The following is a 21,512-nucleotide window of genomic DNA, read 5'->3' as shown; positions in this document are numbered from 1 at the left end:
AATTGAAATTTTAAAACATTACAATACTCTCTTAGTGGGTATGTGATGAAATAGGCAGTCTCCTACACTGCTGGTACAAATATAAGGTTATGAGTAACAAAATCCTTAACCTTTAATGTAACTGCCCCCCCGCCCCCGCTTCCCTGAGCACCAGCAATTCAACTTTCAGGAATTTATCTGAAGGAAATAACTGAATAAAAAACAAAATACACATTTACAGACATAATATTTGGTGTATAATACTTCACAGAGAATAGGTCACCAATCAACATTTTAATTGATTAGTGTGAGCCAGGGCAAGTTACTTAACTCCCCAACTCTCTATGTCCTCACCCTTGAAATGAGATCAAAATACCTATCGTTCAAGATTGTTGTGAGAACAACGATGACAATGCATGTAAAACATACTGCTTATTCTTCATATAGGAAGTAGGGCTTAATAATGGTAGTTATAAAAATATACATAAATGCATAATCTATTTATACATATGTAAAGATTGAACATTTCTGTGCATATGTGTCTATAAACTGTTTTAAAAGGATATAATTTTTATTTTCTATTCAAATATAGATTTTAAAATCATAAATTTTGTATTTTTTCTATATAAATAGGACTGCTGGAAAAACATCTGTTTCCTGTACATATATCTGCTGTGTAAGTAGAAGCATCATAATAAATGATAGTATGGGGAAAAGGAAAATTCTTAAATATTTAATTTTCCCTGCAGCCTGCCCAACTGCACTCCCCAACACAGACACAGACACACAGACACAGACACACACACACACACAGAGTCCTGAAGGGATACCATAATATTTAGTCTTATGTTTCACAATTTAATGCTTACTATTTCATAAAGCTCCCCCAAATCATTAGATGTATCCTCACCATTGTATTTATGCCTAGCACATTGAATACATGCACTGCTACTGCTTTGGAGCAAAAAATACAGACTATGACTCGACTGACTGCCTTAAAGACAGGTGTGCTATTGTTGGCTCCTCTGTTAAATTTCTTTGTGTTCTTGGCAGAGCTGCTTGATAGATCAGCCACCTGAGACTGTTTGATTGTTTATACACAAACCTCATTTTAGTGCCTCATAAACTACACTGATACCAAAGTCACATACAGCAGTGACACAAGTTAATTACACCATTCTCAAGAGCACACAGGGTAATATGGGAGTAAGGCTCCTGGAAGAAGAACTCTGTTTAAACTCCTGAAGACAGCCTAAAGTAGGTTGCATACTCCTGCTATCACTGCCCAGAGGAAGGTATCAATGTCTCTCTAAACTCCACTATTTTAAAATCTTTGAGCAGTTTGGCTTAATTTAATCTAGAAATGGTTCAATCCAGGTGCGAGCACTCTACATTTGCTTCAAATACAGAATGTAGGTATAATCTTTTAAGACAAAAACAGTGAAAGAGAAAGAAAAAGTGATTTTGAGTTGACATAAAATGTTCTCAAATTTCTTACTGACCAACTTAGACAATTTCTTAACAAATTTGTTAGATTTAAAATTTCTAAAGCTGGACCATCAGGCCACCTTAACCTGGATGAATAAATCCTTCTTGATTATTCTAATCTTCTCCAGGCTAACATGTAAGCCATGTGTTGCTCTATGAGGAGGTGGCGTTCCCTTGGGTTTTGGTTCCCTGAGATAAAAGTCAGCCACCGTGGCCAGAAGTTCCTGCACTGGCTTTTCTTGCCTGGGTAACATTGAGAACCCTCTTGGCTGGGCGCCTGGGTGGCTCAGTTGGTTAAGCGACCGCCTTCGGCTCAGGTCATGATCCTGGAGTCCCTGGATCGAGTCCCGCATTGGGCTCCCTGCTCGGCAGGGAGTCTGCTTCTCCCTCTGACCCTCCCCCCTCTCATGTGCTCTCTCTCATTCTCTCTCTCTCAAATAAATAAATAAAATCTTAAAAAAAAAAGAAAACCCTCTTGGCTATTAGGACTCCAGAATAAAATTAATGATCTGAGGAACTGAACAGAGTTCAAGTTGGAAAAGACAAGGAACTGGAGTATTTCCTGGAGTCTTCAGAATTAAAATCAAAACCTTGATTTTAGTTCAGTGAGACTCAAGTCAAATTTCTGACCTACAGACTTCAAGATAAAAAAAAATGTGTATTAAGCCATTAAATTTTTAGTAATATGTTACATCAGCAATACATAACTAATGCTATATATATATCAGCCTTTTTTTTTAAAAGATTTTATTTATTTATTTGAGACAGAGAGAATGAGAGAGACAGAGAGCACATGAGAGGGGGGAGGGTCAGAGGGAGAAGCAGGCTCCCCACCGAGCAGGGAGCCTGATGCGGGACTCCATCCCGGGACTCCAGGATCATGACGAAGGCAGTCGCTTAACCAACTGAGACACCCAGGTGCCCTGTATATCAGCTTTTATATATACTGTGCTTATAGATGTAGTTTGTTCATTCTCATTGCTTTATAAAATTCCATTATATGAATATTCTATAATTTACTTATCCTTTCAGTTTTTTCAGTTTGAGACTATTAAAAATAGTCCTGCCTTAAGTACTCTTATACATGTCATTAAAGAATATATGTCCATATTTCTGTTACGTCTATACCTATGAATGGAATCGCTGAGTCATGGAGTGTATGTCCATTCAGTATTAGTGTATGCTATCAGTTTTTCAAGGTTTTGTATCCAGTTGCACTCTGACCAGCAATGTATGAGAAATTCCCATGCAGAACATATTCCCCAGCACTTGGTATTTTCAGTCATTTTATTTTTAACTATCTTTATGTGTGGTGATATTACATTGTGCTTTTAATTTGTATTGTTTTCATTATTAACACTTAGTTTACTAAGTATTTTTAAAATAAGTAGATGTTAAATTTTACCAAATTACTTTTCTACTTCTATTGGGATGACCATATAATTTTTCTGCTGTGTTTATATTAATATAGTGGATTATGTTGATGGATTTCCAAAAGTAAAAAATACTCCTGATTTCTTAAAATAAACCTTGCTTAGTCATGAAGTACTCCTTTTTTAAAAATACAACTGAGTTCCATTTTCTAATAGTTTATTTAGGATATTGGAGCTAGATAGATGAGCAATATTGGCCAGTAAGTTTCCTTCCTTTTCATATCTTTATAGGGTTTGGTTTCAAGGTTATGCAGGCTCCATATGAAGAGATAAAACTGCCCCCTGTTAATCTCTTCTCTGGTAGATTTGTGTAATGTTGGTATTTGGAAGGATTCATAGTTTAATTGATTATGGACTGGAATTTTCTCTATAGGAGTATTTAAAAAATTGGATTAATGTCCTTAGGATATTTAGGACTACTCATATTTTAAATTTCTTATTAGGTCTCTTTGGTAAGTTGAGTTTTCAGAAGACTTTGCCATTTCATTCAAGTTGTCAAATTTATTGCCTGAAAATATTTCATATTTAAACAATATGGTCTTAATATTTGGATGATTTATATTGATGCCTTCTCTTATATTCCTGATAGAGGTAATTTGTATTTTTTCTTTTTGTTTTAATCAGTCTTGCTAGGGGTTTTCAATTTTATTAAAAGTTAATAAAACAACTTTTTGATAATTTTTTCTGTTGTATGCTTATTTTGTATTTCATTGATTTTTCAATCTTATCCTTATTATTTGCTACCCTCTTCTTCTTAAGGATCGATTTTTTTTTATTGTTGTTGTCTTGAAATGGATTCTTTGTTGGTTTTTTAGTATTTCTTCTTTTCTTCACTATGCACTTATTTATGTCTATTTCCTTTTAAGCACTGTATTATTAGCTCTATCCAGCAAGGTTGGATATGTCATATCTTCATTATTATTTAGTCCATAATATTTTCTAATTTCTAATATGATTTCTGTTTTGACATACAAATTACTTGGCATTTCTAAGCATATAGAGTTATTATAGTTTCCTTTTTATTACTCGGTTTTAGCTAAATTCTACTGTGGTGAGAGAATATACTCTAAATGATTTCAGTTCTTTGATATTTTTAAAGATTTCTTTTTATGGCTTAACACATGATTAATTTGGTGAATGTTTCTGTGCAGTTTAAAAATGTAAATGATGTTATTGTTGAGTGCAGTGTTCTGTATATGTGAATTTGGTTGTTTTGTTACTTGTGTGGTTTAAATCTTCTATGCCCTTCCTGGTTTTCCTATGAGTTATAGATACAGGTCTGTTAATTCATCCCCTATAATTGTGGAATTGTCTGTTGTCCGTTTAGATTTCTGATTTTCTGCTTTATATATAGTAAAGCTATGTTGCTTATTGCATATATATTTAGAATTGTGATACTTTCTTGGGTGATTGACCTCTTCATGATTTAAAGATGTCTCTCTATTATTAGTAGTGCTTCTTGCCTTATTGCCTACAGTTTGTTAGTATAAAGATACCAGTGTTTGTTTTATTAGTGTTTTCAGGATTCATCAATTCCTATCCTTTTATTTTCACCATGTCTGTGTACTTATATTCAAAATGTTTTTCTTGTGAGCAAAAGAGTTACTCTTTATTTCGATCTATCATTAAAATTAAATTAAAATATCCTATCCATTTACCTTGTAATTACTGATAGTTGGATTTAAACTACCATATTACTATTAGCTTCCTAATAATAATATAATAGTTAGAGATCTCTTTTATTCTTTTGTTTCTCCTCTTAAGTTTTCTTTTGGATTTGAACGATATTTTTATTATTCCATTTCCTTCTCTATTACCTTCTGAATTATACATTCTTTTATTATTATTTTAGTGCTTACTGATTAAAAATTTATCTTTGAATTATTACCATCTAATATAAGTTATTAATAATTTTGCTTCCCTGTAATGCCAGCATCTTAGAATGTTTTACTTTCAAGAATCTATCTTCATTTTTGCACTATTGTTGTAATGCATTTTAGGCCCATGTTTATGTTATACATTTCGTAAGACCTTACAACTATTGTTTTATACAATCAATATATATCTCCCCAAATATTCACCATTTTTCATGCTGTTACTTCCTTTAAGCATGTCATTTATTTATTTTTTTTTAAAGATTTTATTTATTTATTTGAGAGAGAGAATGAGAGACAGAGAGCACGAGAGGGGAGAGGGTCAGAGGGAGAAGCAGACCCCTCGCTGAGCAGGGAGCCCGATGTGGGACTCGATCCCGGGACTCCAGGATCATGACCTGAGCCGAAGGCAGTCGCTTAACCAACTGAGCCACCCAGGCGCCCAAGCATGTCATTTATTTATCTGGAATTATTTCACTTCAGATTAAGAACTTTTTTTATGTATCTTCTAATGCATATTGATGATGTAATCTTTGTTTTTGTTTGCTGAGAACATCTTTATTTTGTGTTTGTTTTTTGAAGAATATTTTGATTCAGTATAGAATTCCAGAAAAATTAATTATTTTAACACTTTATTTATTTATTTTTAAAGATTTTATTTATTCATTTGACAGAGAGAGAGCACAAGCAGGGGGAAAGGCAGAGGGAGTGGGAGAAGCAGACTCCCCGCTGAGCAGGGAGCCGGACATCTGTTTCAATCCCAGGACCCTGAGATCATGACCCCAGTGTAAGGCAGATGCTGAAACATCTGAGCCACCCAGGAGCCCCTGTTTTAACACTTTAAAATATTAACCCATTACTTTCCAACTTCATTAGTCTCTGATGAGAAGTCATCTGTTAGTCTTATTTTTGTTCTTTTGAAAATAATGTCTTTTTGTTGATTGCCACTTGGGAGAATTTCTCCTTCTCTTTGGTAATCAGTAACTTGACTATAATGTTCACAGTTATATTTTTTGAAATCTTGCTTGTGACTTGTTGAGCTTTTTATATCTATGTGTTGATGGTGATTTTCTGTTTTCAAAAAACTCAACTAACATCTCTAGTATCTCTCTCCTTTCTTCCATTCACACGTATCTTCGGCTTCTTGACAGAATTCCTCATTATCTATAATGCTCTTTTGTTGTTGTTATTCTGTGTTTCAGTTTGGATATTTCCTGTTGATCTGTCTTCTGCTTTGTCTGAAGTTCTATTGAAAACTATCTGTAGCATTCTTGATTTCAGATGATGATTTTTCCATTTCTACAGTATTTATTTTTTCTTATTGTGTATTGAACTTCCCCATGTTATCAATTTTTCCATCATTTATCTAATTTCTTGAATATATTAGTCTAATCAGTTTTAAATCATTGACTTCTGATCCCAGTATCAGGACCACCTGAAAGTCTGATTTTATTGTCCGTTTTTCCCCTTGGTTACTAATCATGTGGTCCCATCTTTCTGTATAATTAATGATTTTTCATATAATTATGACTACATAAAAACTGTAAAGGTTCTGATAATAGATAACATTTTTTCACTACAGAGGTGTTAGGAAATGAATTTAATCCAATCAGAAATGGAACTACGTCAAAACTGCATTGGATTTTTGGTGAGATTCAATCTATCTTCACTTTATCTTTATTCTTAGGATGTGAGCCTCAAGAGCTTTTAATTGAGGGCCTGGAAAGGATTTTTCCTCTAACCTCTGGGACATTGTTGGAATTTCAGCTCTGTTTTTCATAGATTTTCAGCTTACTCTTATTCTTTGCAGTTTTTAAATGGCAATAATGTTATGAAGAAATCTGGTTGTATGTTTGGCTGCCAAAACTCTTGGTTGTTTCTTAGTTTCCCAAAAACTTTCTGCCAGGGGCCAAACCTGGATTCTCTATCTCTAGCTGCACTTAGAGTAAGCACATATGCTCAGAAAGAACAGCTAATGGTAGAATGTCAGTGTCATTTCACCACTCTCTCCAGTGCCTTCAAAAATTATTTTCAATGGTCCTTTCCTCTGGCAGAGAGACCTCAGTATTCAGTAAAATTTCAGTATTTAGTAAAAAACTCAGTAGAATTTCCACCTGGTTCTTTAACCTATCACTCTGCCCATCTGTAAATTAAGTTATGCTCTTATGAGAGAAATTGGCCATGTGTTTGGGGCAGTTTAAGTCTCTAGCCCTGGATGACTGCTAAAAGCTCTGTTGGCTTATTTGGCCCTTCTCTTCAGTTTCCTCTCTGAAAGAAACCCAGATCCTCAGTCTCTAGATCACACTCCAAATGATCACATGTTCCCAGAGAAAAGAGACCTGAAAATTCTGACCTCTAAAAGTTTAGTCTCTCTAATCTTCCTTACATCCACAGCTTTCTGATGACTTTAAAATGTAATTCTTCAAATTTATTTGACTTTCCTAAATGTTCACATTGGGAATGTCAGCCTCCTGCAAATTATCTTGCTTGGAAGCGAAATTATCCATAGATAGTTCATTTTGATTTGAATACCAATAAGAAAAGCAATTATTCAGTTTCCAAAAGTTTTAGAAGTCTTGATTTTCTAAAATACATAGCCTGATACACTGTAGCATGTTTGTGACCATTATTCTGAAAGAAACTATGTGTTTTTTTTTCATCTCCTCTGCTGCCCACTTCTTACCAGTTTTTTTAAAGTGCAATTCAAGCCAAACTGCTCTGGGACACCTTGCCTGCTTGGCAGGAGTTGCCTACTTTTGATAAATTCCCTGGCACTACTGTTCTCTGCCATTTTACTCAATAATAAGTATATGCAAGGAGTCCCTGTGTTCCAAAATGAAAAAACATGCCTTTTGTCTGAAGTAGTTTAGATACGAGGAGAGAACCAGGAAAGAATGGATTTTGACTCTTGCCAGTTTTGTCTCACCCTTATAATTGAAAAGTTGTCTAAAGACTTCAAATACCTATTGATTGCATGGAAGAAAAACTAATTTTTGAAAGAAGCAGCTTTTAGACTACTTTAGAAAATATATTTTATAGTTCTCCTCAGTGCTTTCCTATTTCTGCAAGCTGCAGACATAATGAAAAAAAAGGGGAAAAAAAAGTGTACACAGAAGTCAGTTGCCCCAATAGCAACATCAGATTTATCCCATTGAATCTGAGTGTTAAGTTGTTCAGTTGAATATTCTGCCTCTGGTTATACTTAAAATCCCTCAAGCTTCAGAGATGAGTGAAAAAGGCCCACTATACTACTAATGAATTTTATCTTCCCAGTTTAGGTAATGGTAACACTCTGGGCACCAAAGGCAATCAGCTAGTGCCCTGATGTGCACAATTTAAATATACAGTTTCTATTGTTAATAAAATGATAGCTCTTATTTTGACAAAATAGCTTATAGCAGTATTGATAATATTCCAGCAGTGGCATTTGAAAATCTAGCCACAATACCTTGATACTAAATTCTGTGTATTCAGTAGTGTACATTTATCAATACACCACCACATGATTTATTCATACTACTCACCCTGTGTCCTCCAGCATTGATCTCAAGTCTGTTTTTTAGCTCTGTAATGAAAACTCTAGAGCTTAAAATCCTGATCAGATGTCATCACTACACCAAATCAGAAATACAGCCATGAGGGTTAAGGTAGGAGAAGCTCTTTTTAGCTTGCACCGTAAAATCCTGCCCAGGGCTAATATTAAGAAAAGAGGGGTGGGGGTGGGAGGAAGAGGGAAGACAACTCAGTGAGTCAGAAGACTTGCTGTCATCCTTCCTTCATCAGCACAGATTGGGTTTATCCTTCTGAACAGTGTGCTCCAGATATGGGGGGAAATGCCATTGATCTGATGAGTAAGAGTGGGTGTTTAACCAGGCTATGACATTTGGAAATGCATTTATGAAGGAAGAAAAAATAACTTAAAGAAAATACTGTTTAAAATGACATTAATTTAAAAATGGAAACAACCTTGGGTCAATAGGGATGAAAACCTCACTAGACTGCTCCATTAGCTATTGTTAAAAACTTAGAAAAGAGTGAGCTCTGGATTGGATAAGTAATATTACCATTTCTAACACCATAGGCTCTGTGGCATAATAGTGATATTTTCATAAACAAAAATGAAAAAAGAATTCCAAGGAGACCACTGAAGTATTTCTGGTCAAATTCTTCTTTTTTTATTTTTTTTTAAAGATTTTTTTATTTATTTATTTGAGGGAGAGAATGAGAGAGAGAGAGCAGGAGAGGGGGGAGGGTCAGAGGGAGAAGCAGACTCCCTGCTGAGCAGGGAGCCCGACGCGGGACTCGATCCCGGGACTCCAGGATGATGACCTGAGCCGAAGGCAGTCGCTTAACCAACTGAGCCACCCAGGTGCCCCTCTGGTCAAATTCTTCTTGAGGCCATTTTATAAACAAAAGCCAGCATTTTGTGAGGCTTTCTGGTTATATGATGGGGTTGGCAATGATGATGAGGTGCCATTCTTTTCAAAGATAGTGAAATACCTACTTTTTGTATTTCTTTATTCGAACAAAAGTCTTGATCATATGTCTTTAAGAACTAGGGATTGCCAGGGCACCTGGGTGGCTCAGTCGTTAAGCGTCTGCCTTCAGCTCAGGTCATGATCCCAGGGTCCTGGGATTGAGTCCCTCAGGTTCCCTGCTCAGCAGGAAGCCTGCTTCTCCCTCTCCCACTCCCCCTGCTTGTGTTCCCTCTCTTGCTGTGTCTTTCTCTGTCAAATAAATAAAATCTTTAAAAAAAAAAAAGAACTAGGGATTGCCAATAAAGTCAATCTTCTTGTTTATATTACTTTACATGACTATATTTATAATGAACACACTTTAATAATTATATAAACATCTGAAGTATCAAACATGAAAACAAGTAGGATTCCACAGGCTAAGAAACAAATTTATTGAGGTTGATCCAAGAAAAATCAGACTGTAGATAGAAGAAATGTTTACAAAATTGACAGGATACTTTGTAACAATGAATCATAATCTCTGAGTTTATTTAATTTGTAAAATGTAATAGTATTTTCCAGGTTAGGAAGTACCATCAAGTACTCTTGAATTATTTCATTGATTAATGTTCTGTTTAGAATTACAATCCAGGTAACTCTATAAGTCAGGATTACACCAGAGATATACAATCAGTAGGAGATATAAAGTAATTTATTACTGATTTACGCCATTTTAGGGGCAGGACATCAGGAATGGAAGGCTGAACTCTCAGGTACAGGTTGAAGCTGTTATCTACAGAATTTCTTCTTGCCTTGGCTCTGCTTTTAACTCCTTTCAATTAATTGCATCAGGCCCATCCAGAAGATCTAAAGTAATATCCATTACTTAAAATCAACCGATGATGGATTTTAATCCCATCTACAAAAAATTTTACAGTGACACCTTAGAATAGTATTTGAAAGAATAACTGGGGACTAGCCAACTAATACATCAAAAAGACCACTACAGTAATATGTAGAAGTTGCAAATTTAAGTGTTGATTTCCCCCAAACTCAAAGAGCATTGAAGATTACTTATTTGAAATTCAAACCCTGCTCTCTTTAAAAAATAAAGCAATTATAAAATATAGTATATATTATATCTCTGGTCTTTCCTTCTTATCTGGTTTTTATGGGGATCAAATTAAGTGAAAGAAAGCTCACATCTTTCTTACTATAAATTTGTCTCAATTTTTATAAATATAATGGTGTAAAAGAGGTATTTCTGGATAAGGAGTTTCCTTAACTCAATGTCATAGAATATACCTTTCCACTTTCCCTTTTTAAAAGAAAAATAGAAAGGACAATTTTATAGATACACTAAACATACTTGTCAATGATGAATGACATTTATATGGATATACTGATACATTCATACTTTAATAGAGAATGAGAGAATTTGTTTTTATAATCCTTAATCTTTGTAATAGAAATCTTGACCCATAGGAAGATAGAAAAGATTGCAATTCTAGAAGAAGATATGTCATGGGCTGTCTGTAACATTGTAGAATGAGTCATACAGTTTTCATTCTTTTCTTCTGACTTTGAAATAGGTATTGTTTAAAATTATGCAATATTTGTTCTAAGAGCATAACAAGAAAGGCAACTAAAAATTATAATGAAAGATTTTTATTTTTGGTTTTAAATTTACTTAAGTAAAAATGACCTTATTTTCTTCTAAAATTTTATGCACTTTAACACATGTATAAATCCATGTAATCACTACTACAATCAGGATGCATAAAAAACTCTTGGATTGCACATTTGGTTTTTTTTGGTTTTTTTTTTAAGATTTTATTTATTTATTTGACAGAGAAACAGTGAGAGAGGGAACACAAGTAGGGGGAGTGGGAGAGGGAGAAGCAGGCTTCCCGCTGAGCAGGGAGCTGATGCGGGGCTCAATCCCAGGACCCTGGGATCATGACCTGAGCCGAAGGCAGACGCTTAACGACTGAGCCACCCAGGCGCCGCTTGGATTGCCCATTTGTAATCAGACCTCCCCCAAGACTGAGTAGGCAACCGTGGATTTGTTCCTTATCCCTATAGTTTTGCTGTTTTTTTTTTTTTTTTTCAGAATTTCATATTAATGAACCTTTTGAGACTGTATTCTTTCATTTGGCATAATGTTTTGACACATATCCGTGTAATTGTGTGTATCAATAGTTTCTTCCTTTTTTTATAACTAAGAGTATTATTTAATTACATGGATGTACCACAATTTTTATCCATTGACCCAAGGAAGGATATTTGGATTGCTTAAATATTTTGGCAATTATAAATAGAGATGCTATAAACATTTGTGTGCATATATTTGTGTGAAATATTTAAATTTCTATGTAATGGATATCTAGAAGAGGGATTGTTGGATCACATGTTAAAGGTATGTTTAACTTCGTAAGAACCTACCAAACTATTTTCCAGAGTGACTATACCATTTTCTATTTTGATTGACAGGGCACAGGAGTTTCTGTTGCTTCACATCCTTGTCAACATTTGGCATTTTCAGGTTCTTTTGTTGTTGTTGTTGTTGTTGTTGTTTGCTTGTTTTGGCCATTCTTACAGCTTTGAAGAGAAATCCATTGTAGTTTTGATTTGCATTTCTTGAATGTCTAATGATGTTGAGAGTATTATAGGCTTATTTGTTGACTGCATATCTTCTTCTCCAAATTTATTATTTTCCCTCTAAAATGTTTTGGCTATTCTATAAACTTTGACATTTTATATAAATTTTAGGATCTGCTTATCTTTACCTATAAAAATAGTATTAGGATTTTCATAGGACTATAGATCAATTTGAGGAGAGTTAACATCTTAACTATATAGTGTGTTCCAATCTATTACATTATTTATGTCTTTTTTTAATTCTTTCATTAACATTTTATAATTTTCAGAATACAGATCTTGTTTTTATTTATTTTTTTAAGATTTTATTTATTTATTTGACAGAGGGAGAGAGCACAAGCAGAGGGAGAGAGAGAAGCAAGCTCCCCACTGAGCAGGGATCCCGATGCAGGGCTTGATCCCAGGACTGTGGGATCCTGACCTGAGCCAGAGGCAGACACTTAACCAACTGAGCCACCCAGGTGCCCCTACAGTTCCTGTTTTTAAAGATACATATCTAAATACTTTTTTAGAGTCATTGTAAATGGTATTTTTTTTCTAAAATTTTGAATTGTTCATTGCTAGAAAATAGAAATATGATAGAGTTTTGTATGCTGACCTTGTATCCTATGAGTTGGTAAGCTCATTATTAGTTCTAGGAGTGGGGTATGTGTGTGTGGTTGTGTGTGTGTGTAAAAATCCTTTTGGATATTTTACATTGATAATCACTACAAATAGAGACAATTTCATTCCTTCTTTCCAGTGAATTACTTTTGTTTACTTTTTCCTGCCTTTTTACAATGTCTTGAACATCCAGTCCAGTGTTGACTAGGGGTGGCTAGAGAATGCATCCTTGTCTTATTCCTGATCTTATGGGAAAAACATTCAGTCTTTCTTCATTAAGCCTGGTGTTACCTCTGTGTGTGTGTGTGTAGTTTATCTTTATCCATTGAAAGACATTCATTGCTATTCCAAGTTGGCTGAGAGTTTTAATAATGAGTAGGTTTGAGATTCTCAATTTTTTTGTCAGTTGATAATATCATCTGCTTTTTATTCTCTAAAATCTTTAATTAATGTTTGAACATTGAACTATCCTTACATTTCTAGGGTAACTCCACTTGATGTGGTGTATTATTCTTCCTTTCTACCATCTCACAGAGTTTTTACTTCATGGAATCCCCACTTCCTTGCCCTCTGGCTAGAAAACCAGGGCTTTATTTTTCCTACTCTGTGGCATACTTCTGATATTTGTGACTGCCATTGAGATCAAATGAGGAGAGGATGGAGAGAGAAAAAAGAAAAAAAGCAATGCAGATTCTCTCCACAATGTTGGCACCACAGTTCCTCTGGACAGAGAGAGGGTTCGTGTATCCTAGAGTTTTTGTTGCCTATTCAACTTTTGATTCCATTGCTGCCCCCGCTACCATGGGAATGCCTGGGACTGGAACAGGCAAGGATGGATAAAATAATTAAATATAAGGGACTTTCTTCATTCTCTCTGATCCATCAGGGCTTCCTTCCCTACTAAAACCAGAAACAGAGGCTTCCCTTGACACTCTTTCTTTGTGCAAATAGTGAGCAGTTAAAGGGTTCAAGTTTCATTTGAGTTCAGCCTGGAACACCAGAAGATTTTTTTTAAGATTTTATTTATTTATTTGACAAAGAGATAGAGAGCACAAGTTGGCAGAGCAGCAGGCAGAGGGAGAGGGAGAAGCAGACTCCCCGCTGAGCAGGGAGCCCCATGCTGGACTTGATCCCAGGACCCTGGGATCATGACCTGAGCCGAAGGCAGTCGCTTAACTGACTGAGCCACCCAGGCGCCCCAACACCAGAAGATTAATATAGTGGGAAGCTCCCCTCCAGTTCAGCAGTATCTAGTTTCTTTGTCCAACCAACTGCTCCTATTATTTTTCAGAGTCCTCAGAGGGCCTCTGAATGCACTGTATTCAGAGATTTTAGTTGTATTTAGGCGGAGAGAGAGAGTGGAATTTTCTTACTCCATGTTACCCAGAACTAGAACTGACAGGTTTTTTAGGAAATACCCTTCATGCCCTCGGGTAGAATATATTTGTTGTTAATATGTTAACTTAAAATGTGTTTTGATTTTCCAAAATTAAGATGGTCATCCTTCTGTATAGTTGAACTACACAGATTTTTAATTTGCAAACTTCAGTCCTCAGAAATTATAATGTGTAGAAAAAAAAAAGCATATCATAGATTTTTAAGTAAAAACTCTAATGGAGCCATAGCTTAGACTGCATACATAACCAAAAAATCTGACTACTTTGTAGTGTAGGAGTTTGAAAATAATTGCATTTCTCTGAATTCTCATTTGTTATTGGGAACAGCTTTATGAATCTGTCATCAGATGCAGCTCATTATGTGGCCTTGCATTACTTTCATCCACTTGTGCTTAGAATAACTTATTTTTTGCAGGGCTGGAGGTTTTGCATTGTCATCATCTAAGTGCTTAATGTGGGGTGCAGGGTGATGGTGGAAAGAAGCAATATGTTTGGAGTGTGAGCAAACTCACAGACTTGAGTTTTCCCTGCAAAAGGATTGTGTCTCATCTGGCACCTTTTAGCTAAAAATATTAGATGCTTGTTTTGACTATTAACTCTGTTGCTGAACTCTGAGTAAAGAAAAAAGAAAAGTTAAGTATCTGTAAATTGGAGGATTTCTATGTTCATGGAACTACAGACTACCTGAAGAAATATACGACATGCCTCTGCCTAAGTTGTCCAAGATCTACAAAATGCCCATGAGCAGGGCTTCCTGGATTAGGCAGCACAGTGCTGGACAAAGAGAATAGGATAGAAAAGCAAGAACACCTCCATTCTAGACTTGGTTTTACCCTAAAAGAATGCCTTACCTTTCTATCATGGGTAGAATTTTCTAACACTTGGGCGCCTGAGTGGCTCAGTCGTTAAGCGTCTGCCTTCAGCTCGGGTCATGATCCCAGGGTCCTGGGATCGAGCCCCACATCGAGCTCCTGGCTCAGCGAGGAGCCTGCTTCTCCCTCTCCCACTCCCCCTGCTTGTGTTCCTGCTCTCACTATCTCTCTCTCTCTGTCAAATAAATAAATAAAATCTTTATAAAAAAAAAAAAAAGAATTTTCTAACACTTGAACTTTCATTGTCTCATTTCAGCTACCCACCCTTGCTGTGTACTAGGAAGAACTCATGTGATTTTCCCACTTACAGGGACGGGAAACAAAGGCTCAAAGCAGTTAAGATCTTCTACTCTTTGTCAGTTTAAGATTCTTTCCACTTGAAAGTCACTAGTCAGCTGTGTTACTACTAGGAGATTCAGTTTCTTGATCTATAAAATTAAAGATTTTTGTTGTTTTTCCCAACATCTTTTCAAGTTTGATCTAGTCACATTTGCACATTTTAGACACCTATCAACCATAATCAGGTACTTTATAAATTATTTATTAAGAAATTTTTCACACATCTAATCTCAAATAAATCTAACACAAATATAATCTCAAAAAAAAAAAAGAAATTTTTCACAGTTCTTCAATCTACAAAATAGTCTCATATTCTGTCACTAAAATATCAAACATTTCTTCTGATCACACTCCAGGGGACAAGTACTGACTGTGGATAATAGCAGCATATATTTTAGTATAGTTGAATAGCATCTGATTTCTCATTGTGTTTACAGAGTTATTTAATTTGAGAATTGTGATCTGTTTTAAAGGCTATTAAATTTTGTGGATTCCAACAACTCACCCAAATGCTCCCAATTTAATTTGTCTCATTAATACAAACACTCAATAGAAAGGCAAAGGATATAAATGGAGAGTTCATTTAAGAGGAAATATAATTAGACAAGTTAAATAGATAGATAAATACTCAGCCTCACTAGTAGGTAAGTAAATGGAAATTTAAATAATGAGACACCATTTTACACACATCAGACTGGAAAAAATTATAAAATATTAATAACATACAGTGATGATAAGGATATATGGAAATAGGAAACCTCATATACTAGATCACATCTGTTAATATTTGTTAAATACTTTATAGAGTGTCTGGCATATAGTCAGCACTTAAAATTTCTTGTTAAAAATCAATCAAGGGCCACCTGGGTGGCTCAGTCAGTTAAGAATCTGACTCTTGATTTTGGACTGGATCATGATCTCAGAGTTGTGAGATTGAGCCCTAAATCAGGCTCCGTGCTGATTGTGGAGCCTGCTTGGGATTCTCTCTCTCCCTCTCCCTTTGCCCGTCCCCTTGCTCTTTCTCTGTCTTTCTCTCTCTCTCTTTCAAACAAAAATCAATCAATAAATTAAATAATTAAACTGCTAGTGCAGGGGCACTTGGGTGGCTCAGTCGTTAAGTGTCTGCCTTCGGCTCAGGTCATGATCCCAGGGTCCTGGGATCAAGCCCCGCATCGGGCTCCTCACTCTGCGGGAAGCCTGCTTCTCCCTCTCCCACTCCCCCTGCTTGTGTTCCCTCTCTCGCCGCTATGTCTCTCTCTGTCAAATAAATAAATAAAATCTTTTAAACTGCTAGTGCAAGTATGAATTGATTAAAATCTTTTCGAAAGTTATCTGGAAATATTTATAAACATTAAAAATGCACTTAACGGGCGCCTGGGTGGCTCAGTCGGTTGAGCGACTGCCTTCGGCTCAGGTCATGATCCTGGAGTCCCGGGATCAAGTCCCGCATCGGGTTCCCTGCTCGGTGGGGAGTCTGCTTCTCCCTCTGCCCCTCCCCCCTCTCATGTGCTCTCTCTCTCTCATTCTCTCTCTGTCAAATAATAAATAAAATCTTTAAAAAAAAATGCACTTAACCTTTGAGTGAGCTCTGCTACTTTTGACAAATATATTACAGAAATAAGAGCACCAGTATTTAAGAATATATGTAGAAGGCTGCTTTCATTGTGCAAAAATACTGAAAATAAACTGAATATTCATCAGCAGAGGAACAAACTGTATAATATTATCAGAGTCCCAAGGAACTTGGTAAGTCATGATAATCTGGGAGTATTTTAAAATATGATAAGCATGTAGGGGATCGACAGCGCTAATTTAGTGACCCAATTTTAATAGGAATGGAGCTGTTACTCTCCCTGGGCCTAAGAAGAATTTGTGACCAAAGTTAAGAAGGAAAGTAGAGGAGAACTTGAGAGAAGTGGTCTTCAGTTGAGAGACATAACCAGGCTGAGGTAGACTTACATGGAGGGAGCTAAGAAATAAATATGCTGTCCTAAAAAAGAAAAAAAAAAAAAAGGAAGAAGAAGAAATACATTGTTCATTGTTTTCACCCTTTTTCTTTACTCTCCTGCCAGAGCTTCCTATTTGTCATGCCAGTCAGAACCACTGGGTAAGGGAACCCCTGAGAGTCTGCCTTCCAGAGTGCAGGCTAGAGGCAGCGGAAGAGAGGATCTGGGTAGTCAAGTAGAAGTTGTCTAACACAATACTCATGTCACAAGGACACTATGGAATAATACCCTGCTATGGAAAAGGTGTATGAACTAATATGAATGGTGCATATCATGAATATAAGTATCCATGTATGATACATATTTGGGAAAAAATAGAGTGTAAAGTTTTGAATATGATTCAAAGTTTCAAAACAATTGTGTGCATGTGTGCATATGTGTATGTATAAATGTATAAACATGTATGTATATATGAAAACATGTGTGAACAGGTTAGCTTATTATTTTAGTATTTCTACAAAATCTTGGGCGCCTGGGAGGTTCAGTCAGTTAAGTTCTGCTTTCAGCTTAGGTCATGATCCTAGGGTCCTGGGATCGAGTCCTGCACTGGGCTCCCTGCTCAGTGGGGAGTCTGCTTTTCCCTCTGCCCCTCCCCACTGCTTGTGATCTCTCTCTCATACACTCTATTTCTCAAATAAATAAAATCTTCAAAAACTATGAAATAGGATGTTAAGATACCAGAAAGAGGGATGTCTGGGTGGCTCAGTTGGTTAAACATCTGCCTTCAGCTCAGGTCATGATCCCAGAGTCCTGGGATCGAGCCCTGCATCTGGATCCCTGCTCAGCGGGAAGTCGGCTTCTCCCTCTCCCTCTGCCTGCCACTCCCCCTGCTTGTGCTCTCTCTCTCTCTTTCTGTGTCAAATAAATAAAATCTTTTAAAAAAAGATATAAAGACTGTGATAGTGCTAATTGCACTTTGCATGTTCATGACAGGTGATTGGTAATATAGATTCACTAGCTGAGAGGGCAGAAATGTAAAGAGAGTTTGTGCATAATTTGCATAAACTAAATTTTGCTTTTTAGTATAAGTAGACAAAACGATGTACAGATACATGTACCTTTAGAAAGAGAAGACGGCAATTCTGTTTTTCTCATATCACATGGCTGGAATTTAAGTGGAGAAGAGCATACTTGCATCTGGCCTACGTTTGAGCCAGAGAAAACGAACCATTATTTATTTCTAGGTAACCCAAATGCGAGGGAATTCAATGAGGCCTTTAGGTCTGCAGCAACTTATCTCAAGGTCAAAAAGTTACCCTAAAGTCTGGAACATTTGTTCGATGATATCTGAGAACAAATCTGGTTTCTTCTGTTCCATTGGGAGTCCCTAAATATTTAGGAATTTTCTTATTTACTGAAGGATTTTCTATAAGCATCCCCTACCCCATTTTTAATAGATGCCTGTGTATACAACACATTTTTCCATTTTTAAATGTCATTGACTTTCAAATATTATCTTTTCACAAAGCGGTTTACAGACCTTGTTGTTTTTTTTTTTTTAAAGATTTTATTTATTTATTTATTTGACAGAGAGAGAGACAGCGAGAGCAGGAACACAAGCAGGGGGAGTGGGAGAGGGAGAAGCAGGCTTCCCGCTGAGCAGGGAGCCCCATGCGGGACTCGATCCCCGGACCCTGGGACCATGACCTGAGCCGAAGGCAGACGCTTAACGACTGAGCCACCCAGGCGCCTCAGACCTTGTTGTTTTAAAAATACCCGCCAGACTTGCACAGCTGTTTTGTCAGCCTTACCTGGGGTCATTTTCAAAATTCCAGGACAAGACAGGAGTCTCACAGCCAAATGCCTGGAACACAGCCAGTCTCACAGCACGGAGTCGATAGGACACACAAACAGTGAGTCAGAGCTGTATTTGGTTCTTGGATCTACAAGACATCAAACAAATGGTATTCTCTCTTTTCTCTCCCTTTCTCTCTGTTTCTCTGTCTCTCTCTTTCTTTTTCAATCTCTCTCAACCTTTCTCTCTCTTGGATCTGTAAAATCATATTTCTTTGAAAGAAATATGGATGCTCTGACATTATGGGCCCAGAGTCTATTGGAAAGCTCTCTGGGAAGCAACATAAGTTACACTTGGGGCTTTTTCAGGTATGGCCCTACATGTGGAGAGCATTGGCTGTCATTAATGATGCTTCAGATGTGAAAGGCAGCAATTATGTAGCTACTTTTTAAAAGAAAAAATTCTAGCGAGGCAAAGAATTTGCTAGAAAGATATTAAAATGTAACCCTTACTATTTAACCCAGAAGAGTGGTACCTTGTGTTTAGGATGCTTTGTTACTACTTAAACAATGGCCTGTGTACATTAGCCCGAGGAAAATTTGATGGGGTATAAATTCTGATCATCTAAAATACATGACCTATCAGATGGAAATTATACCCTTGACATTGTAGAATTATCACCAGAACTAAATAGCTCAATATTAGTGAAATCTGAAAATTGTTTTTAATCATAAATTACATATAGCAAGCTAGACAGCAGTAATATTGAACAAGCTAATCTAATAATTGCTTACTCTGTTTTTATTGTCTATTTTTGTAATTCTGGGTGCTTGAATACCCAGAAGAGTATCTGAAAGCTTTCATGACAAAAAACAAACAGGTGATTATCACTGAAAAACTTGAATGAAACAGGTCAGAGTTTGAGAATCTCAGCATTTTCCCATACCTCCAGTTGTCACTATTTTAGCTTAAATGCCAGTAGGAAATGAAGCAGAAAGCAAGAGAGCAACAAAACTGAGCAATGAAAAGTCAAGTGAATATGCACGCAGTGAGGTAAATCAGTGACTACTTTGTGATGTTGGGGAAGGCAGAACAAATTGCCACCGAATGATATGATAAATTTGTGAAATATAGCTCAAAGGCAGAATTCCAGGCTGATACCATAGGTAGGACTGGCCAAGGGGTCTTTAGCTGACCAAGAATCTTTCAGCTGGTTTCTAAGTACCTCATGGATCTCAGTCCATTTTCCTCTTTATTCCTACAGTGTTACTAGTAAAGAGATTATACCAGGCAACAATTTTAACGGTGTCATGTCACAGTATGTTTGCAGATTGGAGCCTACTGAAAATGCCTTGTGAACTACTGATCGATTGTTACTGGCAGCCCATGACTTAATAATGACCCATAGATAAAAATGTCAGTTATTGTCCCTGCTGCCTCTCAGCACCACTGATTTTCTTTCCCTGTCACCTGCCTTCTCTCCACTCCCCCATGCTGTGGTAGCTCTAAAGGAAAAACTAAAAACTTGCTACCCATTAGGGGGCCTGGGGATTAAGAAACAAAGACATGAAGCAGTAAGAGAGGAACAAAAAAAGATATACTTTAGGGGAAGTAGAGTTTTATACTTCTAGACTGGGCTGATATGCCTACTCAGTGACTTAGTCCAAAACTAACTTCTGCATGAGCTAGCTGGACTTTTCACTTAGCTTCATATTGGGTCAAAGGTCAAGGGCCTCTTATTGGTTTCAAAAATTAGCAGAATATCTGTTGAGTGGCTGCTAAGTAAGAAGCATTTGATAGATATTTTATTCTCACAATCACCCTGTGAGCTATGATACTGTTAATCACATTTAAGATCTGAGCAAACAAAGGCTCAGAAAAAGGTTAAGTAATTTACCAAAACCAGGGTGATGGAGCCAAAATTCAAAGACGAGTATCAAGCCCCAGAGAGTCTCTGCTGCTGCTTCTGCCATTCCACTCTGCCTTCGGCATTGTTATCAGTACTTCATATTTTAATGTGATTAACTCCATCTAGATCCATTCGTTTGTCCAGGATCTGGCAAACATTTGTTGAACACTGTGTGGGGTACTGTGCTAATTCCAGAAGCCTCACAAGATCAGGTGCACTAGGAAATCGAGTTTGATGTGGGGGTGGGTCAGGTGGCTGCGTGTGGATTACTCAGCAGAAGCACGGGTGGATATTGCCTGGGGAGGACCCCTATGGATTTTGTACAGCAAGAATTAGAAGAGAACTAGGTAACAGAAAATAAGAAAGTACTAATGACTAATTTTACATTTTTTAAAAAACATCACTAGAATTGATAGCTTTAAATGCGTCATTGTGGCTAGATTGAACTGTATTTCCCAAAATTCCCTGTGTATTTCTGGTTAGGGTGGTAACGAAAAAATATTTTCATGAGAGATTTGGAAGGCAAGGGTGAAGCAGCAACCATTTTGTTTTTATTCTCAGGTCAAAGTGGGTGCTTCTCCAGCTCACGCATGTTGTCACTTATCCCCTGGCCCACCTTGGGATTGGGTAGTAGCCAGGCCTACAGCTGTGTCATCTTCCCCTGCCTGATCTTCCTTCAGTTTTTCCAACTCCTGGGCCAAGGGTGCGTTTAGCTCCATGACAAAGGGTACCAGCTGCTCCTGCAGGACACTTCATCAA

The sequence above is a fragment of the Mirounga angustirostris genome, unplaced genomic scaffold (assembly GCF_029215605.1).
Source record: "Mirounga angustirostris isolate CCGP_5_RB_7025 unplaced genomic scaffold, mMirAng1.0.hap1 SCAF_3, whole genome shotgun sequence".
Classification (NCBI taxonomy): domain Eukaryota; kingdom Metazoa; phylum Chordata; class Mammalia; order Carnivora; family Phocidae; genus Mirounga; species Mirounga angustirostris.
This window is presented reverse-complemented; position numbering follows the sequence as displayed.